This window comes from Triturus cristatus, chromosome 5_1, assembly GCF_964204655.1.
Source record: "Triturus cristatus chromosome 5_1, aTriCri1.1, whole genome shotgun sequence".
Taxonomy (NCBI): Eukaryota; Metazoa; Chordata; class Amphibia; order Caudata; family Salamandridae; genus Triturus; species Triturus cristatus.
Genome location: NC_140587.1, coordinates 267,730,325 through 267,748,542, shown reverse-complemented (window position 1 = coordinate 267,748,542; position 18,218 = coordinate 267,730,325).

The following is an 18,218-nucleotide window of genomic DNA, read 5'->3' as shown; positions in this document are numbered from 1 at the left end:
GAAAAAACCATAGGTTTCACAAATGTTATAGTTAGCGGAAATTTTACTGATAAAAAACCAATGAAATTCCCCCGTTATAGTTAGTGCAGGCAACTATAACTCACGCGACCGCAATCCTCTGCTGATGCTAATACTGTATTTAGACACTTATTTGCCCATGTCTTCTTCCATACATTTTTAGCTATACATATATTACAAATATTTTTTTTTCATAAAGACACATATGTCATCAGCAGAAGATTGCGGTCGCGTGAGTTATAGTTGCCTGCACTAACTATAACGGGGGAATTTCATTGGTTTTTTATCAGTAAAATTTCCGCTAACTATAACATTTGTGAAACCTATGGTTTTTTCAGTGAATTTGCAAGGTTTTTTAAATGCTAATTCCTAACTATAACGTGTGTGAAACCTATGGTTTTTTCAGTGAATTTGTACGGTTTTTTAAATGCTAAGTTACTTTACGCCATTCGTGGCGTGCGCGCCCACTTAACGCAGTTCGTTCCGTGCGCGCACGGTGCGCTTCGCGCACCGTGCGCGCACAGTGACCACGCGGTGCGCTTCGCGCACCGCGCGCCCACTTTACGCAGTTAGTGCCGTGCACGCACGGTGGGCACGCGGTGCGATGACAAAGCAAGAAAGCACGTCAACAAATCTGTTTCTGCTTTCCTCCGTGACTATGGTATGGGTGCCATTTACCACAACAACTTGCGTTATGACATGCAAGACATTTATAGAGGAGATGGTGTGCACTTCAATGATGAAGGGAACAGAGTCTTCCTCTTGAACCTTAGACTCTGCATCGGTACTTACTTGTAGGTACCACTAAAAAATCATTTCATAAACACAACGGCTCTTTTTAGAGCCCCCTAATATCTAAACACTTAAATCTGTTTTTCATTTTTTTTTTTTTTTTTTCTACCGTACGCTTACCGTAAGCTTACCGTACGCGTACCCCGTGATTTTTTTTAAAATCAATAAATGTTTTCTTTGTACTTTACAGTCCTTCTTTGACCCCCTCACAAATGTAAGGGGGTCTGTAACTCTCCTCATTGCCCCCTTTTCTTGTTTTCACTCTTTTTTTTCTGAGTGAAATACACAAAATGGCGGCCGCCGCTTCCTGGTTTCGGCCGATTCGAATGTTTACTAAGATCTAAGAGCCAATCAGAATCGCGCTCGCGCACGCCACCGTACGCTTACCGTAAGCGTACGGTAAGCGTACCGTAAGCGGGCTCAGATATATATATTGATTTAAAGGCTATTTTCTCAGAATCTACTGAACAGATTTACACCAAACCTACAAAAGGCACTTCCTTGACCTAGGGACTACCTCTCTGCCAAATTTCGAGTAATTCTGTTCAGCCGTTCGGGCTGTAGCTCGTTCTAAAGGTCCTATGGAAAAATGCATGGGGAAAACGTGTTTTGGGACCCCCCTTTTATCTCAGCCCCCGCTTGACGGATCCCCCCGAGACTTTCAGGGTAGGAGCGGAGCGTAGCGCCCCACCTATTTTGAGAAATTCGCGAGGATTCATCGACCGGCGCCAAAGTTATTCAAAATAGAATGTTGAGGTTTTCCTATGGAAACGTGGTCCTAACTATAACTACCTACTGGCGACCGCCAGTAGGTAATATATATATATATATATATATATATATATAATACTTACCAACAATATGGCCTGCTGCCAGCTGTATATGGAAGAGACAAAAGAGAGAATTAAAAGCAGTATAAATTTCAACTATTGCAAGTAAATAACGTAAAATGAAAGAAAGAGAGAAGCTAAGCCACTGTGGAAAACAGGTTTAGGAGATACGCCAGGAGTGGCGCAAAAGTAGTAACAACAGCTTAGGTTGAATGAGGGGCTTTTGTAAAGTATTAATGGTTGTTATTTGTGTTTGTAGATGCCAAGTAGTCCCTCGCTAAGATTCCTGTGAGGAAGAGGCACAGCAGTGGATTCTCTCTTGTTGTTCCCATCCCCCTTTGCCCCTCTTCACTGGGAGTGAATATAAACATTTGCTTGCAGTGGAGTTTGGGATTTGGCAATAGAGGCGGTGGCGGTGGCAATAGAGGGTGGCAGCCTCTATTTAATATTTGTAGATCTGAAGTCGGCTTTTGATCTTGTACCCAGAGAGAAACTCTGGGATGTACGAAGAGACTTGGGGATTCCATCTTATATCCTTAACATTCTAGTGAGGCTCCATGCAGAAAGCTTTGCGCAAGTGAGATTTGGGAAACACGGCAAACTTACTCCCGGCTTTCCTGTTAACAAAGCGGCATGTCAGGGTTGCATGTTAGTGCCTACCCTATTCTTCCTATTTGGTAATGGTCTCATTGAGCAACTTAGAAAAGTTAAGGACAACGATGCCCCTAGGCTAGCATTGGGCAAGGTACCAGCGCTGATGTTTGCTGATGACTAGGCCTGGGCTAAAATTTCGTTCCGTTCGCGGAAATTGTGATAATTTGACATTTTCGCGTTCCGCAGAAAGCGCGAAAATGTCAAAATTTCCGCATTCCGCAGCTTGCCGATAATTTGTTTCTTGCTCGCGCTGTAAAATAATACATTCTCGCGCGCGCGCGATCGCCTTACCTGAATCCCTGCGTTCGCCGACAAGTTTTCTTGATCCGGTCGCGTTCTCCATGAGATGTTGTATTGTTTTTAGCCATTTGCGCTGTCTCGCGTCAGTTCGCGCCCGCAGTGACGTCATGCGTCGCGCGATCACGTCTTTCTTCTCGCGATCATGCACCGCGAGACAACTGAAAACAAGATGGCCGCGCCCGCGAGCAACCACATGGGTAAGTTGGCGAGCCGCAACCATGCAGAAAATCTCGCTAACATGCGGGGAAAAAACTTCCGCATCTTCACGAAATTTCCGCGTGTTTGCGATAATTTTTAACATTTTCGCGATAATTTGCGAAAGTGGATTTCGCAAATTCCGCCCACCCCTACTGATGACACCCTCCTACTTTCAAAGACACCTATGGGAATCCAGCGCATCCTAGATTGCTTTGACGCCTTCTGTAGGACTCGGGGCTGGAAATAAACACATCTAAGACTAAAAATATGGTGTTTAATCCCATAAATACATCTCGCCTGAATCCGCATTTGAATGGCTTCCCTTTTGACAGAGTGACGGTGTTCGATTACTTAGGCGTCACTCTGACCGAGCATCTGGATTGGGGACTGCAGCATACCGCTAGCACAGACAGTGGGAGGGCTCATGAAACAATATAGATCTTCACCATTCAAACCAGTGGGGCCAATAGTTGAAATCTATAAAACTCAAGCGCGGGGGGCTACAATGTATGGGGCAGAACAGTGGGGGCATCTCCCTAGCACTAGTCTGAACAAAGTTGAGAATAACTTTATGAGGCAGCTATTAGGTCTTCCCCTTAGCACACCTCTTACTCCTATGCGCTTGGATTTGGGTATTAGGCCCATTAATGAAGAGATAGCCCTTAGACCTCTGACTTTTTGGCCCTGCCTCTGGGTGACCCCAAAATTGACCACCTACTGATCTGAGCTCAAAGAGCTCCTGATCATCCCTGGTATCATTAAAATACCCTGGTTTAACTACATTAGGGATCTTTGTAAACAGCTGGGGAAAGTGGACCTATGGGGATCACCAGAGGAGTCATGTCCCCTAAACCCACGATTGGAATTGGTGAGAACCTATAGATCTTTTATGTGTCAGGTGTGTTATAGTTAGCCGCCATTTCACTCGTACAAAACCATAGAAATTCCTCCGTTATAGTTAGTTCTGCTAACTATAACTCGCGCGCCCGCAATGCACTGCTGATGATGTCACATATTGCATCATTCATGACATGGTCAGTGACATCACTGATGAAATCACTGATGACATCTCAAATGACATCACTGATGACATCATCCATGTGACAATCTGATACACCTCATCATACACTAGTATAACCTTTCATCATTCACTGTAAAATACAGAGTACCATATTTGAAACCATTGACACACCAATATCAGTTACTACATACTCACTCACTGATTCCTAAGTCTACACACACAACTACCCATTCAACAACAGAATCATTCACTGACTGACTACTCTCTACTACTCTACTACTCACTCTCTACTACTCACTCTCTACTTCTCACTCTGTACTACTCACTCTACTACTCTACTGCTCTCTACCACTCACTCTCTACTACTCTACTACTCACTCTCTACTGCTCTCTACTACTCTCTCTCTCTACTACTCACTCTTTACTACTCTCTACTACTCACTCTCTACTACTTACTCTCTACTACTCTCTACTACTCACTCTCTACTACTCTCTCTCTACTACTCAGTCTCTACTACTCTCTCTCTACTACTCTCTCTCTACTACTCCCTCTCTACTACTCTCTACTAATCACTCTCTACTACTCACTCTCTACTACTCTCTACTACTCACTCTCTACTACTCGACTACTCTCTACTACTCACTCTCTACTACTCACTCTCTACTACTCTCTACTACTCACTCTCTACTACTCGACTACTCTCTACTACTCACTCTCTACTACTCACTCTCTACTACTCTCTACTACTCATTCTCTACTACTCACTCTCTACTACTCACTCACTACCACTCTCTACTACTCACTCTCTACTACTCTCTACTGCTCACTCTCCACTACTCACTCTCTACTACTCGCTCTCAACTACTCTCTACTCCTCACTCTACTACTCAATCTCTACTACTCTACTACTCTGTCTTACTCTCTCAACTACTCACTCTCTACTACTCTCTACTACTCACTCTACTACACTCTTTCTACGACTTGCTCTCTACTGCTCGCTCTCTACTACTCTCTAGTACTCACTCTACTACTCACTCTCTATTACTCTCTACTACTCACTCTACTACTCACTCTCTACTACTCTCTACTACTCACTCTCTACTACGCCACTACTCTCTACTACTCACTCTCTACTACTCTTCTACTACTCTCTACTACTCACTCTCTACTACTCACTACTACTCACTCTATACTACTCACACTCTACTACTCTCTCTCTACTACTCTCTACTACTCACTCTCTACTACTCACTCTCTACTACTCACTCTCTACTACTCTTCTACTACTCTCTAATACTCACTCTCTACTACTCTCTCTCTACTACTCACTCTCTACTACTCACTCTCTACTACTCTCTACTACTCACTCTCTACTACTCACTCTCTACTACTCTCTCTCTACTACTCTCTACTACTCAATCTACTACTCACTCCCTTAGACTCACTCTCTACTACTCACTCACTACTCTCTATTACTCACTCTCCACTCTCTACCTCTGTTCCTCTCTCTACCTCTCTCTCTACTATTCTCTACCTCTACCTCTCTACCTCTACCTCTCTACCTCTACACCTCTACCTCTACACCTCTACCTCTCTCTACCTCTCTCTACAAGCACATATATGCACATATATATATGCATATGCATTTATATATATGTGAATATGTATATATATACATATATATATATATATAATCTGCATATCTATATAAATACAAATATAAATGCATGCATACATATACATATATGCATACATATGCATGTTATGTACATGAAAGTTTGAAAAACACTAATACAAGCAAAGCTAAAAAGCCACCTAATTACAAACAGAATTGCTTTAACTTAAACGAGGGCGAGACCTATTGCATTTTCAATGCTTGTTTGCTTTGGTTCCATCAAGAAGGAATTCAGATGTATCACACATTTGCCATAAATTCTGAATGGTAGCACTCTAGTTTCTCATTAGATCACTGTAGTAAAGCTACTGCTCACCAGGGAAGTCTGCTGCTGGTATTCAAAGTGCATGTTTCAGTCTGCATGTCAGAATTGTAATGAAATAGAAGAGGATTTGAGAAGTCAAAATGTGCCCTAATTTTTCTTTCTCCAGCACTAATCATAATTTCTATGGCAAAATGAACCCCCTCATTTTGTTCCTTTGCAAATTAAATGTTTTAAGTGTTACCACTTTATTCCAATCAAGATGGCTTCAGGTGTGCCATACTTTTGTCATAAGTAAGACTGTTAGCGCTCTAGTTGTACTTTAGAACACTCTGGGACATTCTGTCATTGGGCTATACTTGGGCTACATCTGGGTGATATTTGTGCTACATGTGGGCTCTTTTGTCTCTGGTGGCCATCTTGGGAGACTTATTTGTTATGAAGTTTCCTAATTTCCTCATTTACTACAGTCTCCTCAGTAGGAAATACTTTCAGGTTTTTTACTTTGATTCCATCAAGAAGGCATTCAGATGTGTCAGACATTTGCCATACATTCAGAATGTTAGCACTTTAGTTGCTTATTAGATCACTGTAGAAAAGCTACTGCTCACCAGGGAAGTCTGCTGCTGGTAATGAAAGTGCATGTTTCAGTCTGCATGTCAGAATTTGTTTATGAAATAGAAGAGGATTTGAGAAGTCACTAAAAATGTGCCCTAATTATTATTTTTTCCGCACTAATCATAATTTCTATGGCAAAATGAACCCTCTCATTGTGTTCCTTTTAAATTAAACTACTCACTCTCTACTACTCACTCTCTACTACTCTCTACTACTACTCTCTACTACTCACTCTCTACTACTCACTCTCTACTACTCACTCTACTACTCTCTACTACTCTCTACCACTCACTCTCCACTACTCTACTACTCACTCTCTACTACTCTCTACTACTCTCTCTCTACTTCACCCTCTCTAGTACTCACTCTACTACTTTCTACTACTCACTCTCTACTGCTCACTCTCTACTAGTCACTCTCTAGTACCCGCTCTCTACTACTCACTCTCCACAACTCACTCTCTACTACTCGTTCTCTTCTACTTTCTCTACTACTCACTCTCTACTACTCTCTACTACTCACTCTCTACTACTCACACTCTACTACTCTACTATTCTCTACTACTCTCTCTACTACTCACTCTCTACTACTCTCTCTACTACTCACTCTCTACTACTCGTTCTCTACTACTCACTCTTCTACTCACTCTCTACTACTCCCTACTACTCACTCTACTACTCACTATCTACTACTCTCTACTAATCACTCTCTACTACTCCACTACTCTCTACTACTCACTCTCTACTACTCTACTAATCCCTACTACTCTCTCTCAACTACTCACTCTCTACTACTCACTCTCTACTACTCTCTACTACTCACACTCTACTACTCACTCTACTACTCTCTCTCTACTACTCACTACTACTCACTCTACTACCCACTCTCTACTACTCCCTACTACTCACTCTATTACTCACTCTCTACTACTCTCTACTACTCACTCTCTACTACTCCACTACTCTCTACTACTCACTCTCTCCTACTCACTCTCTACTACTCTACTTATTCCTACTACTATCTCTCTACTAATCACTCTCTACTACTCACTCTCTACTACCCTCTACTACTCACTCTCTACTACTCTCTACTACTTACTCTCTACTACTCACTCTCCACTACTCACTCTCTACTACTCGCTCTCTACTACTCTCTACTACTCACTCTCCACTACTCACTCTCTACTACTCGCTCTCTACTACTCTCTACTACTCACTCTCTACAACTCACTCTCTACTACTCTACTACACTTTACTACTCTCTCTACTACCCACTCTCTACTACTCACTCTACACTACTCACTCTCTACTACTCTACTACTCTCTACTACTCTCTCTACTACTCACTCTCTACTACTCTCTACTACTCACTCTACTACTCTCTACTACTCTCTACCACTCACTCTCTACTACTCTACTACTCAGTCTCTACTACTCTCTTCTACTGTCACTCTACTATTCACTCTCTACTACTCTCTACTACTCACTCTCTACTACTCTCTACTACTTACTCTCCACTACTCACTCTCTCCTACTCACTCTCTACTACTCTCTACTACTCACTCTACTACTCACTCTCTACTACTCTACTACTCTCTACTACTCTCTCTACTGCTCCCTCTCTACTTCTCTCTCTACTACTCACTTTATACTACTCTCTACTACTCACTCTCTACTACACACTCTACTGCTTGCTCTCTACTACTCGCTCTCTACTACTCACTCTACTACTCACTCTCCACTACTCCCTACTACTCACTCTACTACTCACTCTCTACTACTTTACTAATCCCTACTACTCTCACTCTCTACTACTCACTCTCTACAACTCTCTACTACTCAATCTCTACTACTCTCTACTACTCACCCTCTACTACTCTCGCTCTACTACTCACTCTACTACTCACTCTACTACTCACTCTCTACTACTTACTCTCTACTACTCTACTACTCACTCTCTACTACTCTCTACTACTCTCTCTCTGCTACTCACTCTCTACTACTCACTCTCTACTAATCTCTAATAGTCAGTCTGTACTACTCACTCTCTACTATTCTCTACTACTCACTCTCTACTACTCTCTACTACTCACTCTACTACTCACTCTCTACTACTCTCTACTAAGCTCTACTATTTCTACTACTATCTCTCTACTAATCACTCTCCACTACTCACTCTCTACTACCGTCTACTACTCACTCTCTACTACTCTCTACTACTTACTCTCTACTACTCACTCTTCACTACTCACTCTCTACTACTCGCTCTCTACTACTCTCTACTACTCACTCTCCACTACTCACTCTCTACTACTCGCTCTCTACTACTCTCTACTACTCACTCTCTACAACTCACTCTCTACTACTCTACTACACTTTACTACTCTCTCTACTACCCACTCTCTACTACTCACTCTCTACTACTCACTCTCTACTACTCTACTACTCTCTACTACTCTCTCTACTACTCACTCTCTACTACTCTCTACTACTCACTCTACTACTCTCTACTACTCTCTACCACTCACTCTCTACTACTCTACTACTCAGTCTCTACTACTCTCTTCTACTCTCACTCTACTATTCACTCTCTACTACTCTCTATTACCCACTCTCTACTACTCTCTACTACTCACTCTCCACTACTCTCTGCTACTTGCTCTCTACTACTCACTCTCTACTGCTCACTCTACTACTCTCTACTACTCACTCTCTACTCTCTATTACTCATCCTCTACTCTCTACCTCTCTCTACCTCTCTCTCTACTACTCTCTACTTCTCTACCTCTACCTCTCTACCTCTACCTCTCTACCTCTACACCTCTACCTCTCTACCTCTCTCTACATGCACACATATGCACATATATATATGAATATATATGCATTTATATATGTATGTATATATATATATACATACATATATAAACATATATATAATCTACATATCTATATAAATACAAATATAAATGCACGCATACATATATATATATATATACATATATGCATGCATATGCATGTTATGTACATGAAAGTTTGAAAAACACTAATAAAAGCAAAGCTAAAAAGCCACCTAATTACAAACAGAATTGCTTTAACTTAAACGAGGGCGAGACCTATTGCTTTTTCAATGCTTGTTTACTTTGGTTCCATCAAGAAGGCATTCAGATGTGTCACACATTTGCCATAAATTCTGAATGGTAGCAGTCTAGTTGCTCATTAGATCACTGTAGTAAAGCTACTGCTCACCAGGGACGTCTGCTGCTGGTATTCAAAGTGCATGTTTTAGTCTGCATGTCAGAATCTTTTAATGAAATAGAAGAGGATTTGAGAAGTCACTCAAAATGTGCCCTAATTTTTCTTTCTGCAGCACTAATCATACTTTCTATGGCAAAATGAACCCCCTCATTTTGTTCCTTTTTAAATTAAATGTTTTAAGAGTTACCACTTTATTCCAATCAAGATGGCTTCAGGTGTGCCATACGTTTGTCATAAGTAGGACTGTTAGCGCTCTAGTTGTTCTTTGGCACACTCTGGGAAGCTGCAGTAGAACACAAAGGAATCAACTGACAGTCTCTGCCCTTGTTGGATGTACATGTTTTACTGAGAATGTCAGACTTCATTCTCACATGACTGAGAAAGATAATGTGAATTTACAGAAAATATGCTCTCAGTTTAGCTTATAGATCACCTTCCAAACCTCTGTTGGAAAAACATGAGAAAATAGTTTTCTCTCAAACATGATTCATGATATCCCAGCAGAAGGCTTTTTCACATGGTAAAATCACCTTAGAACATACCACAATTCCTAAAATGTGTATGGTACCATCAACAAATGATTTATAATGTAACTAAAGTCTTAAAACCTTCTATTAACTGCAATGCTTATTAATGAGGTGCTCTCATGTATATTGGTCCCAAGATGGCTGCCAACACTTCTTGGAAGAAGTGCTGACAGCCAATCAGATCTCACGATGATATGTGTGGTTAGGCTCCGCCCAGATATATATTTGATTTTACTTTTGATTTTCTCATGAAGTGCTGAACGGATTTACACCATTTAAGCAAAAGGCATGACTCTGAACCAAGGTCTACCTTTCTGCCAAATTTGGCGTAATTCCGTTCAGCAGTTCTGGTTGTAGCTGCGACTAAAGATCCCTATAGAAAATTGCATGGGGAAAACACGTTTTGGGACCCCCCTTTTTTCTCAGCCCCCGCTTGACGAATCACCCCAAGACTTTCAGGATAGGAGCGGACCGGAGCGGGCCACGAGTTTTGAAAATTTCGCGAAGATTAGTCCACCGGCACCAAAGTTATTCTAAATAGAATGTTGCGGATTTCCTATGGCTAATAGGTCCTAACTATAACTACCTACTGGCGACCGCCAGTAGGTAATATATATATACACACACCAAAGTGTATTGATGAATCAGTGGGTGTATGAGTTCCTGTATGGATGATTTAGTAGGTGCTTGTCTGACTGTATAAGTGAGTAATTATACGTGTCTCAGTTGATATATGGGTGAGTAACTAATATGTGTGAGTGTCGGTATCAGTTTGGCAGTTGGTGTGTAAGTGGCTGCATGGGTTGGTGAGTAGGTACATGAGTAGCTTAATGGGTTATTGATTGGTTGTCAGAGTACCTGTATGGGTATTTGAGTGTCTGTGTAGGTGGGTGAGGGGTTGTGTGACTCCCTGCATGGATGCGTGAGTGGGTGAATCACTGGCTGTATGGGTTCATGAGTGTGTCTGAGAGGGGCTGTATTTGTGAGTGAGTGCATGCATGGCTGTGTCAGTGAGTGAATGGATATGTAAGTGGTATATGGGTGAGTAACTACATATGTGAAAGGCAGTATAGGTGAGTGTTGGATTATATAACTGACTGTATGTGTGAGTGAGTGATTGTGAGAGTGGCTATATGGGTAAGTGTGTGCTTGTGTCAGTGACTGTATAGGTGAGTAAGTATGTGCTAGTATCTGTATGAATAAGTGTGTTGGTGTGTGTATAACTGTATAGGTGAGTAAGTGGCTGTGTGATTGACTATGAGTGAGTGAGTAGGTGTGTGAGTAGCTCTATGGGTGACTGAGAGTGTGTGAGTGGCTCTGTGGCTGTATGAGTAGAGATATCAGTGGCTTTATTAGTGAGTGAGTTGGTGTATGAGTGGCTGTATGGGTGACTGAGTGTATGTGTGTGTAGACCCATGAATCAATGAGAGGGCATGTATGTAAGTACTGTTATGAGTGTGTCAATGGTTTCGAGAATGGTAGTGGGAAAGTTGGAGTGGGTGTATGAAAGATTACATGGGTGTGTGATGGGCTGTGTCAAAGATTCTGTGGATGATGTCAACATTGATGTCATGAGTGATGTCGCTGACTATCTCATGAGTGATGTAATATGTGAGGTCATAAGTAGTGCATTGCGGGTGCGTGAGTTATAGTTAGCTCAGCTAACTAAAGCTGCTAAATTTCTCTGCCTTTGTACGAGTGAAATATCAGCCTAACTATAACGTCCCTGTAACCTTTATTTTTTCAGTTTCTAAGGTTCTTTCAATTCTATTTCTGAATTGTAACATTCATATTTTTGTAAGTGAGCCTCTAAAATTTACATACTTTCTTTCTGTAATTGGATATTTTGTATCATATTTATATAATACACTAGTTATTTTTTGATTTCATATGTGTTTATTAGAAAATACATTAATAATTGGTTTTATTTTTAACAATTTGGAAGTCGGCACAACATTGTTGCATTTACTGTGGAGATTCTGTCATCAGTAAATGTATTCACATTCTGAAAATTACTCTTAAAGACATTCTTTAAATAAAGTTCAACTCTAAATATTTAGTAAAATATTGTTTTAACTTTTCTTTCTGTGATCAATTTTGAAGAAAGCCACCTTTACAATAAAAATTGTATTCGTGACTACCGATGTCACTGCGATGACGTTGGTAGTCGCAAAAAACGTGTGGTTTATACAAAGTGTAAAACATATATTATAGACATATTCTACAGTATATTTAACAGAAGAGCTTTGTTAGTGTACTTTTCAAACTCATAGTTTTGGGGTGACTTTACAGAATAATCGCCTTTAAACACTATTTTTCGTTTCCATGAAGACAGCGGAAGTCGTGATGACGTTGATAATCGTGATCCCTGCGGACACATGTCGAAAACAGAAAACAAAAGCAGAACATTCAATGGCCACCAACACATCCAAAAATAATATGTAAAAAATCCATTCTGAACATTGCCCTACACACATTACTATATACATACTTCTTTCAAAGCATGTTTAAACTCATATCTTTGTACTAAGTTTCTTTGAAAACCATCTTTCAGACCTATTTTCCATTTTCGGGGTTATTCAGGATGTTGCGATGATGTCGTTAACTGCAACGATCGTGCCTTTTCCATAAAGTGAAAACACATATATGCACACATCCTACACTATTTTACACATTGGGGTTTCTTACTGTATTCTCGAAAGTCATGTTTTTGTCGAGAGTTTCTATAAAAAATCATCTGTAACACCTATTTTATTTTTTCACTGAGACTCCTGAGATCGTGATGATGATGTAATCGTGATTCCTCTGGACACATCGCGGAAGAGGAAAACAAAAGTAGAAATTTAATCACCACTAACACATCCAAAAATATTATGTAAAAAAATCGATTCTGAACATTGCCCTACACACATTACTATATACATACTTCTTTCAAAGCATGTTTAAACTCATACTTTTGTACTAAGTTTCTTTAGAAACCATCTTTCAGACCAATTTTCTGTTTTCGCGGTTATTCAGGAAATTGCGATGATGTGGTAAACTGTGACTATCGCACCTCTTCAATAAAGTGAAAACACATAAATGCACGCACATTACAGTATTTTACACACTAGATATTTATTACTCTACACTTCAAACTCATGTTTTTCTAGTGTATTTCCAGAACAACCATCTCTAAAACCTATTTTCACGTTGAGATCATAGATCGCAATGACGAGGTCATCGCGATCACCGCGGGTATGTCATGAATGCAGAAAGCAAAAGCAGGAATTCAATAGCCACCACCCCATAAAAAAATTATAACTACATAATTAATTCTAACCATCACAGTAGATAACTCACTATATAAATAACCTTATAAAAACATTTATCAATATCTCTATAACAATGCATACTAATGATTCATTGATATGTTATTTTATATTTTCACCATTATTCACGAAGACGTTTGTAGTATTCTGCCCTTGTTATTGTTATGTGATTTACACCTCCTGCTCAGCCAGTGTTTGTGCTGTGTGCTCAATAGAATGTTTGAGTGATGATGCATTTGGAATGTTGGGTGCGTGAGAGGTTGGAAGTGACAGTTGAGAATGGGCTGAGCAGCATGCAGGCTGCTCCTGGTGGGGCTGCTTGAAAAGATCTTATCTACCTGTAACTATCTTCAATAAAACTTCATAACTTACATCCTAACTGCATGGACCTCCTTACTACATTTATTTGGTGACAAGTTGGTGATGAACCTACGTGAAACAAGCTGTTCTCAGGAACTTGGTATACAAATTAGGACCTGAAGATGAAACAAGCTACACAACAGACAGTCACATGCAACATAAAGGAAAAGAGGAGGTATCCACAGGAAAGGAAAAACTGTGAACAAGATGCAAGGGTGTTCTTCATAGAACTACAGCTACGTCTACATCCAAGAAAAAAATTCCTCACAGAAAAAAAGACAACAAGATTCAAGTATATGACGCACTACGCCCATCAGCCCCACCAGTTTCCTCACCACTGGACAGCCCTAGCCCAGGCGTGCAGTGCTCATCTGGTTTACTTTCTTTGGACTTTTAATCTTACTACTAGTGATTCTGTTATCAAGCTCACCTTCAGTCTGCTTATCAACATGGTTGAAAAGAATTTCCTTTCCCCTCAAGCTTCAACACCAAGTGACACAGCACAATTGTTTCCTGTCTACAATACAGTGTTTGCTGCTTTCTACAACCTGCCACCACGGTGTTTCGGTGTGTTTGTGACACGAAGCTCCACTCAGCCAAATTGTGTTTCAGTAGGTCAGTGACCATTGCTTCTGTGTCAACCTGTGTGAGCTCATGCATTACAGCCCATCCGAGCTGGAGAACAATCTGAAGCAAAGTTTTGCCTCTAAATTCACTGTGATGCTGTTCTACAATTTGAAGTTGCTTGAAATCCTACCCAACGAGCTGCCTCAAATGAGCCTGTCTGTGAAGATAATTTTGTGAGTGTCTTCGTTTTCTTTGCGCATTACATAGTGTACGTTACAGTCACTGGGACATGTTCTGCATTTACAATGCGCATCGCGGTCTCTTTATTTCCAGCTGGTTCGGGCCTATTGTGGAAGACAAATACTGTGGGGCAGATTTATGAGCCCCTTGCGCCACTTTTGCGTCACTTTTCCCATGTTAAAAGTGATGCAAAAGTGGCGCAAGGGGCTCATAAATCTGCCCCTGTGTCTTTAAAAATGGCACGTTATGGAGTCATTTTGCTGTTTACGCTGTGTGTTCTGGTGCACTTCTACTCCACAGCTACACGGTTTTGTAATGGTTCTTTATGGCGGTGCTTAGAGGTGTCATTTTCCTGTTCTTATCAAAAAGTACAATCTAAGTTGCCTCACCCCCTCTCCTCTCGCTACTTTGTGATTTCCTCATCATCGTGTGTTTTCCACATAACTCAACGACTGACCTGGATTTCGGCCGTTGAATCCGTTATTTCCATTGCTTGTCAGAGTGCCTGTTGCGCGCACTGCTTACCTCATCATTCTGCGCAGATCACCAATTCGACGAGTGCCCTCTGTGACGTCACGTTTCTATTTGCTTAGTGACACTATTTGGTGCTTGTACGCGCCTGGAGCCTCCCTGCACTGCGCAGGATACGTGCAGCCATTTTCTTGAGCGTCAATTTGTCTAGTCTTTTGTGTTTGGTGCCGACTGGAGGAACGTACGCGTCTGTGCATAATATTGACATCGGACTCAAATTTACAGAGGTCTCCTCAATGAGTGTTCACCACAGGTTTCCTTGTGTCTTCGCTGCATGCTGTCTAATGACTTGGAAAAAACTCTGGGCATTGGATGCCTAAGTGTGGGCCCGCTAGCGTATATTTCTTCTTTAGAGTACGCGTGCACCCCAATCAGCTATAGGCAAGTTTTGCTCACTATGAATTTAGCATTTCCACAAGTACTTGGTTGTGACAGCTACAACCTGGGTCATCGGCAATGTTCCCTCTAATTATTTTCCTCTGTGTGCGGCAGAGTAAGGTCTCTGTGCGCTGCAGCCAAGGATATGTACGCCAAGAACCTGACCGCGCATGTAGACCAGGGCTTTGAGTGGGATGAAAATACTCGGGGATCTTTCAAAGGGGTGTAACCAATGCAATTAAGGGTGTGGCTTAAAAGCAATTAAGCTAAAAATATGTGCATCGCATAGTGTGCCACCCTACTGATATTTTGCTGCTTCTGTCATTGCATCCAGATATATAATACAAGTAACATTACACCTACAAGAAGCCAAGACTATTGGCTTTGTCAATGGTTGTTTTTTGCATCAAGTTGTATATAATATTGAAAATGCTTCCGCTCTTGTGGTTGGGGTTGTGGCTTAATGTTCGAGCTGTCGATTTAGGAGATGGGTTTTTAGTCTCGGGTCAGCCTAACATCCTGTGATTCTGGGAAATCAATTAATCTCTCCATGCGTACTAAAAAAATAAAATAATAAATCATGTAAGGCGCTCCAATACTTTTGGGTTGTGTTCGCACTATATAAAAACTTGCTGCATTTCTTTTCTAAATGCGGTGTAGAAACCATAACAGATGGAGAAAGAATGAGGAACATAGAGGGAAAGAGAAAGGGAGGGCAGAAAGGAAGAATGAAATATAGGAAATATGAAAAGAAGGAAGAAACTGTAACAAGAAGGAGAGGTCAATAAAAGGATGGATACAAAGGTGAAAGGTTTGAGACATGGAAGAGTAAAGTTATATGTACATGGGTGGGTGCATATAAGAATGGATTGAAGGATGAATGTTTAGATAGATAGATGAAAACCTGGATGGAAGGGTGAAAGGATGGATGATTGATAAAAGGTGGGTGAAATGATAGATGGATGGAATGGTAAAGGAAGGATGGATGGATTAGATGAAAAGACAGACGGATGGGAGCATGAATACACAGGTGAAATGGACGCTGGATGAAAGGCTTAAAGGGTGAAGAGATTAATAGATAGGAGGGATGAAAGGACCTCTTCAAGGGAGGACAGACCTTACTAGCTTCACTCTCTTGATGGCATTTGAGGTACCGCTCGAATGGGGTGGGGGGGTATTTTAGTTTGCTTTTTGCCTACCCCTGTGTCCACAATACGTCTTCGACAACAGCTAAAGACTGTCTATAGGCGAGACCTGGAAAGGCCTGGCTAGGGAAAGGTTTAAAGTTAGTGGCCCCTAAGCCCAAGGGCATGCGGGGCCCACAGCCATCTCTCTTTTACTACCAGATGACGGTTTTGGGAGTAAACCATTTAAATGTAAGGGGGTATTGGCTCTAATCTTGTGGAATGATTACTTCTGGCTTTTTCTTATGAGTCATATGGCAATAAAAGCACTAACTTATTATTTATGTCTTGTGAACTTTTAAACAAAACAACCGAGGGGATGAAGGAAAGGCAATGTCTTTCGGATGTACAACACATGGAGCTTTTAAAGAAATGCATAGCTGACAATTTATGCAGGTCTCTGATTCTTCTACATGTGCTGCTGTAACATGGTGTTTACGCCTACATGTCATACTGGAACCATTTGACAAACCTTAATTTCACACATTACCCTCCACTTCCTCTTATCTTGAATGTTGGTGCTATAACTCTATCTGGCTCTGTGAATTGATGACGTTAATTCACTTACGAGTTTGATGAAGTGAGTGTATAGTGCTTTTTGAAGAAATTGGTTTTGAGCTTTTTCTGCATTCAGTATGGGCCATCTGGATTTACATGGACGTTGCATGTGAATTATGTGGGCATTTGCGAAAGTATTCCTGTTAATCACAGCACCCGTCATGCGCTGCATTTAACAGGAATACTTTCACAAATGCCCACAATGAGCCCGCAGCCTCTCTCTATTGAGAAAAGACATGCAGCAAATCCAAAAGCACGATGTGTGCTTTACACGTCGTGCTTTCAGACTTGCTTCATTTCTTTTCTGAATAGAGCGCGGCTGGGTGCTGATTGTGGGCCATTGTGAAAATATTCCTGTTAATTGCAGGCCATGATGGGCGCTGTGATTAACAGGAATCCTTTCACAATGGCCCACAATCAGCACCCAGCCGTGCTCTAGAAAAGAAATAAAGCAAGTCTGAAAGCACGACGTGTAAAGCACACGTCGTGCTTTTGGACTTGCTGCATGTCTTTTTTCAATAGAGAGAGGCTGCGGGCTGATTGTGGGCATTTTTTAAAGTATTCCTGTTAATTGCAGTGCATGACGGGCGCTGTGATTAACAGGAATCCTTTCACAAAGGCCTCAGGCAACCGGTAAATTGACGTTTTTCGCTGGTCGCGTTTTAAAAGCGGGCGGCAGCGAGAATGTATGCGTGCTTCACATGGGACACTGCGCGCTCGGTGCCTTAAAGGTGCGGGGCGCACAGGCACGCACGTTAGAGGGAACACAGTTCATCGGCAGTATCTCTTTCCACGCTGGATTTTATCTTCCTGTGACACGCTCAACCTATACTATAACATTCAGCAAACGTAATTTCAATCCATTTCTGTTCCGATGCCTAATGTATGCTTCGCTATGATTATGCAGTTTACTTTCACTATGGTGACATGCACATTATT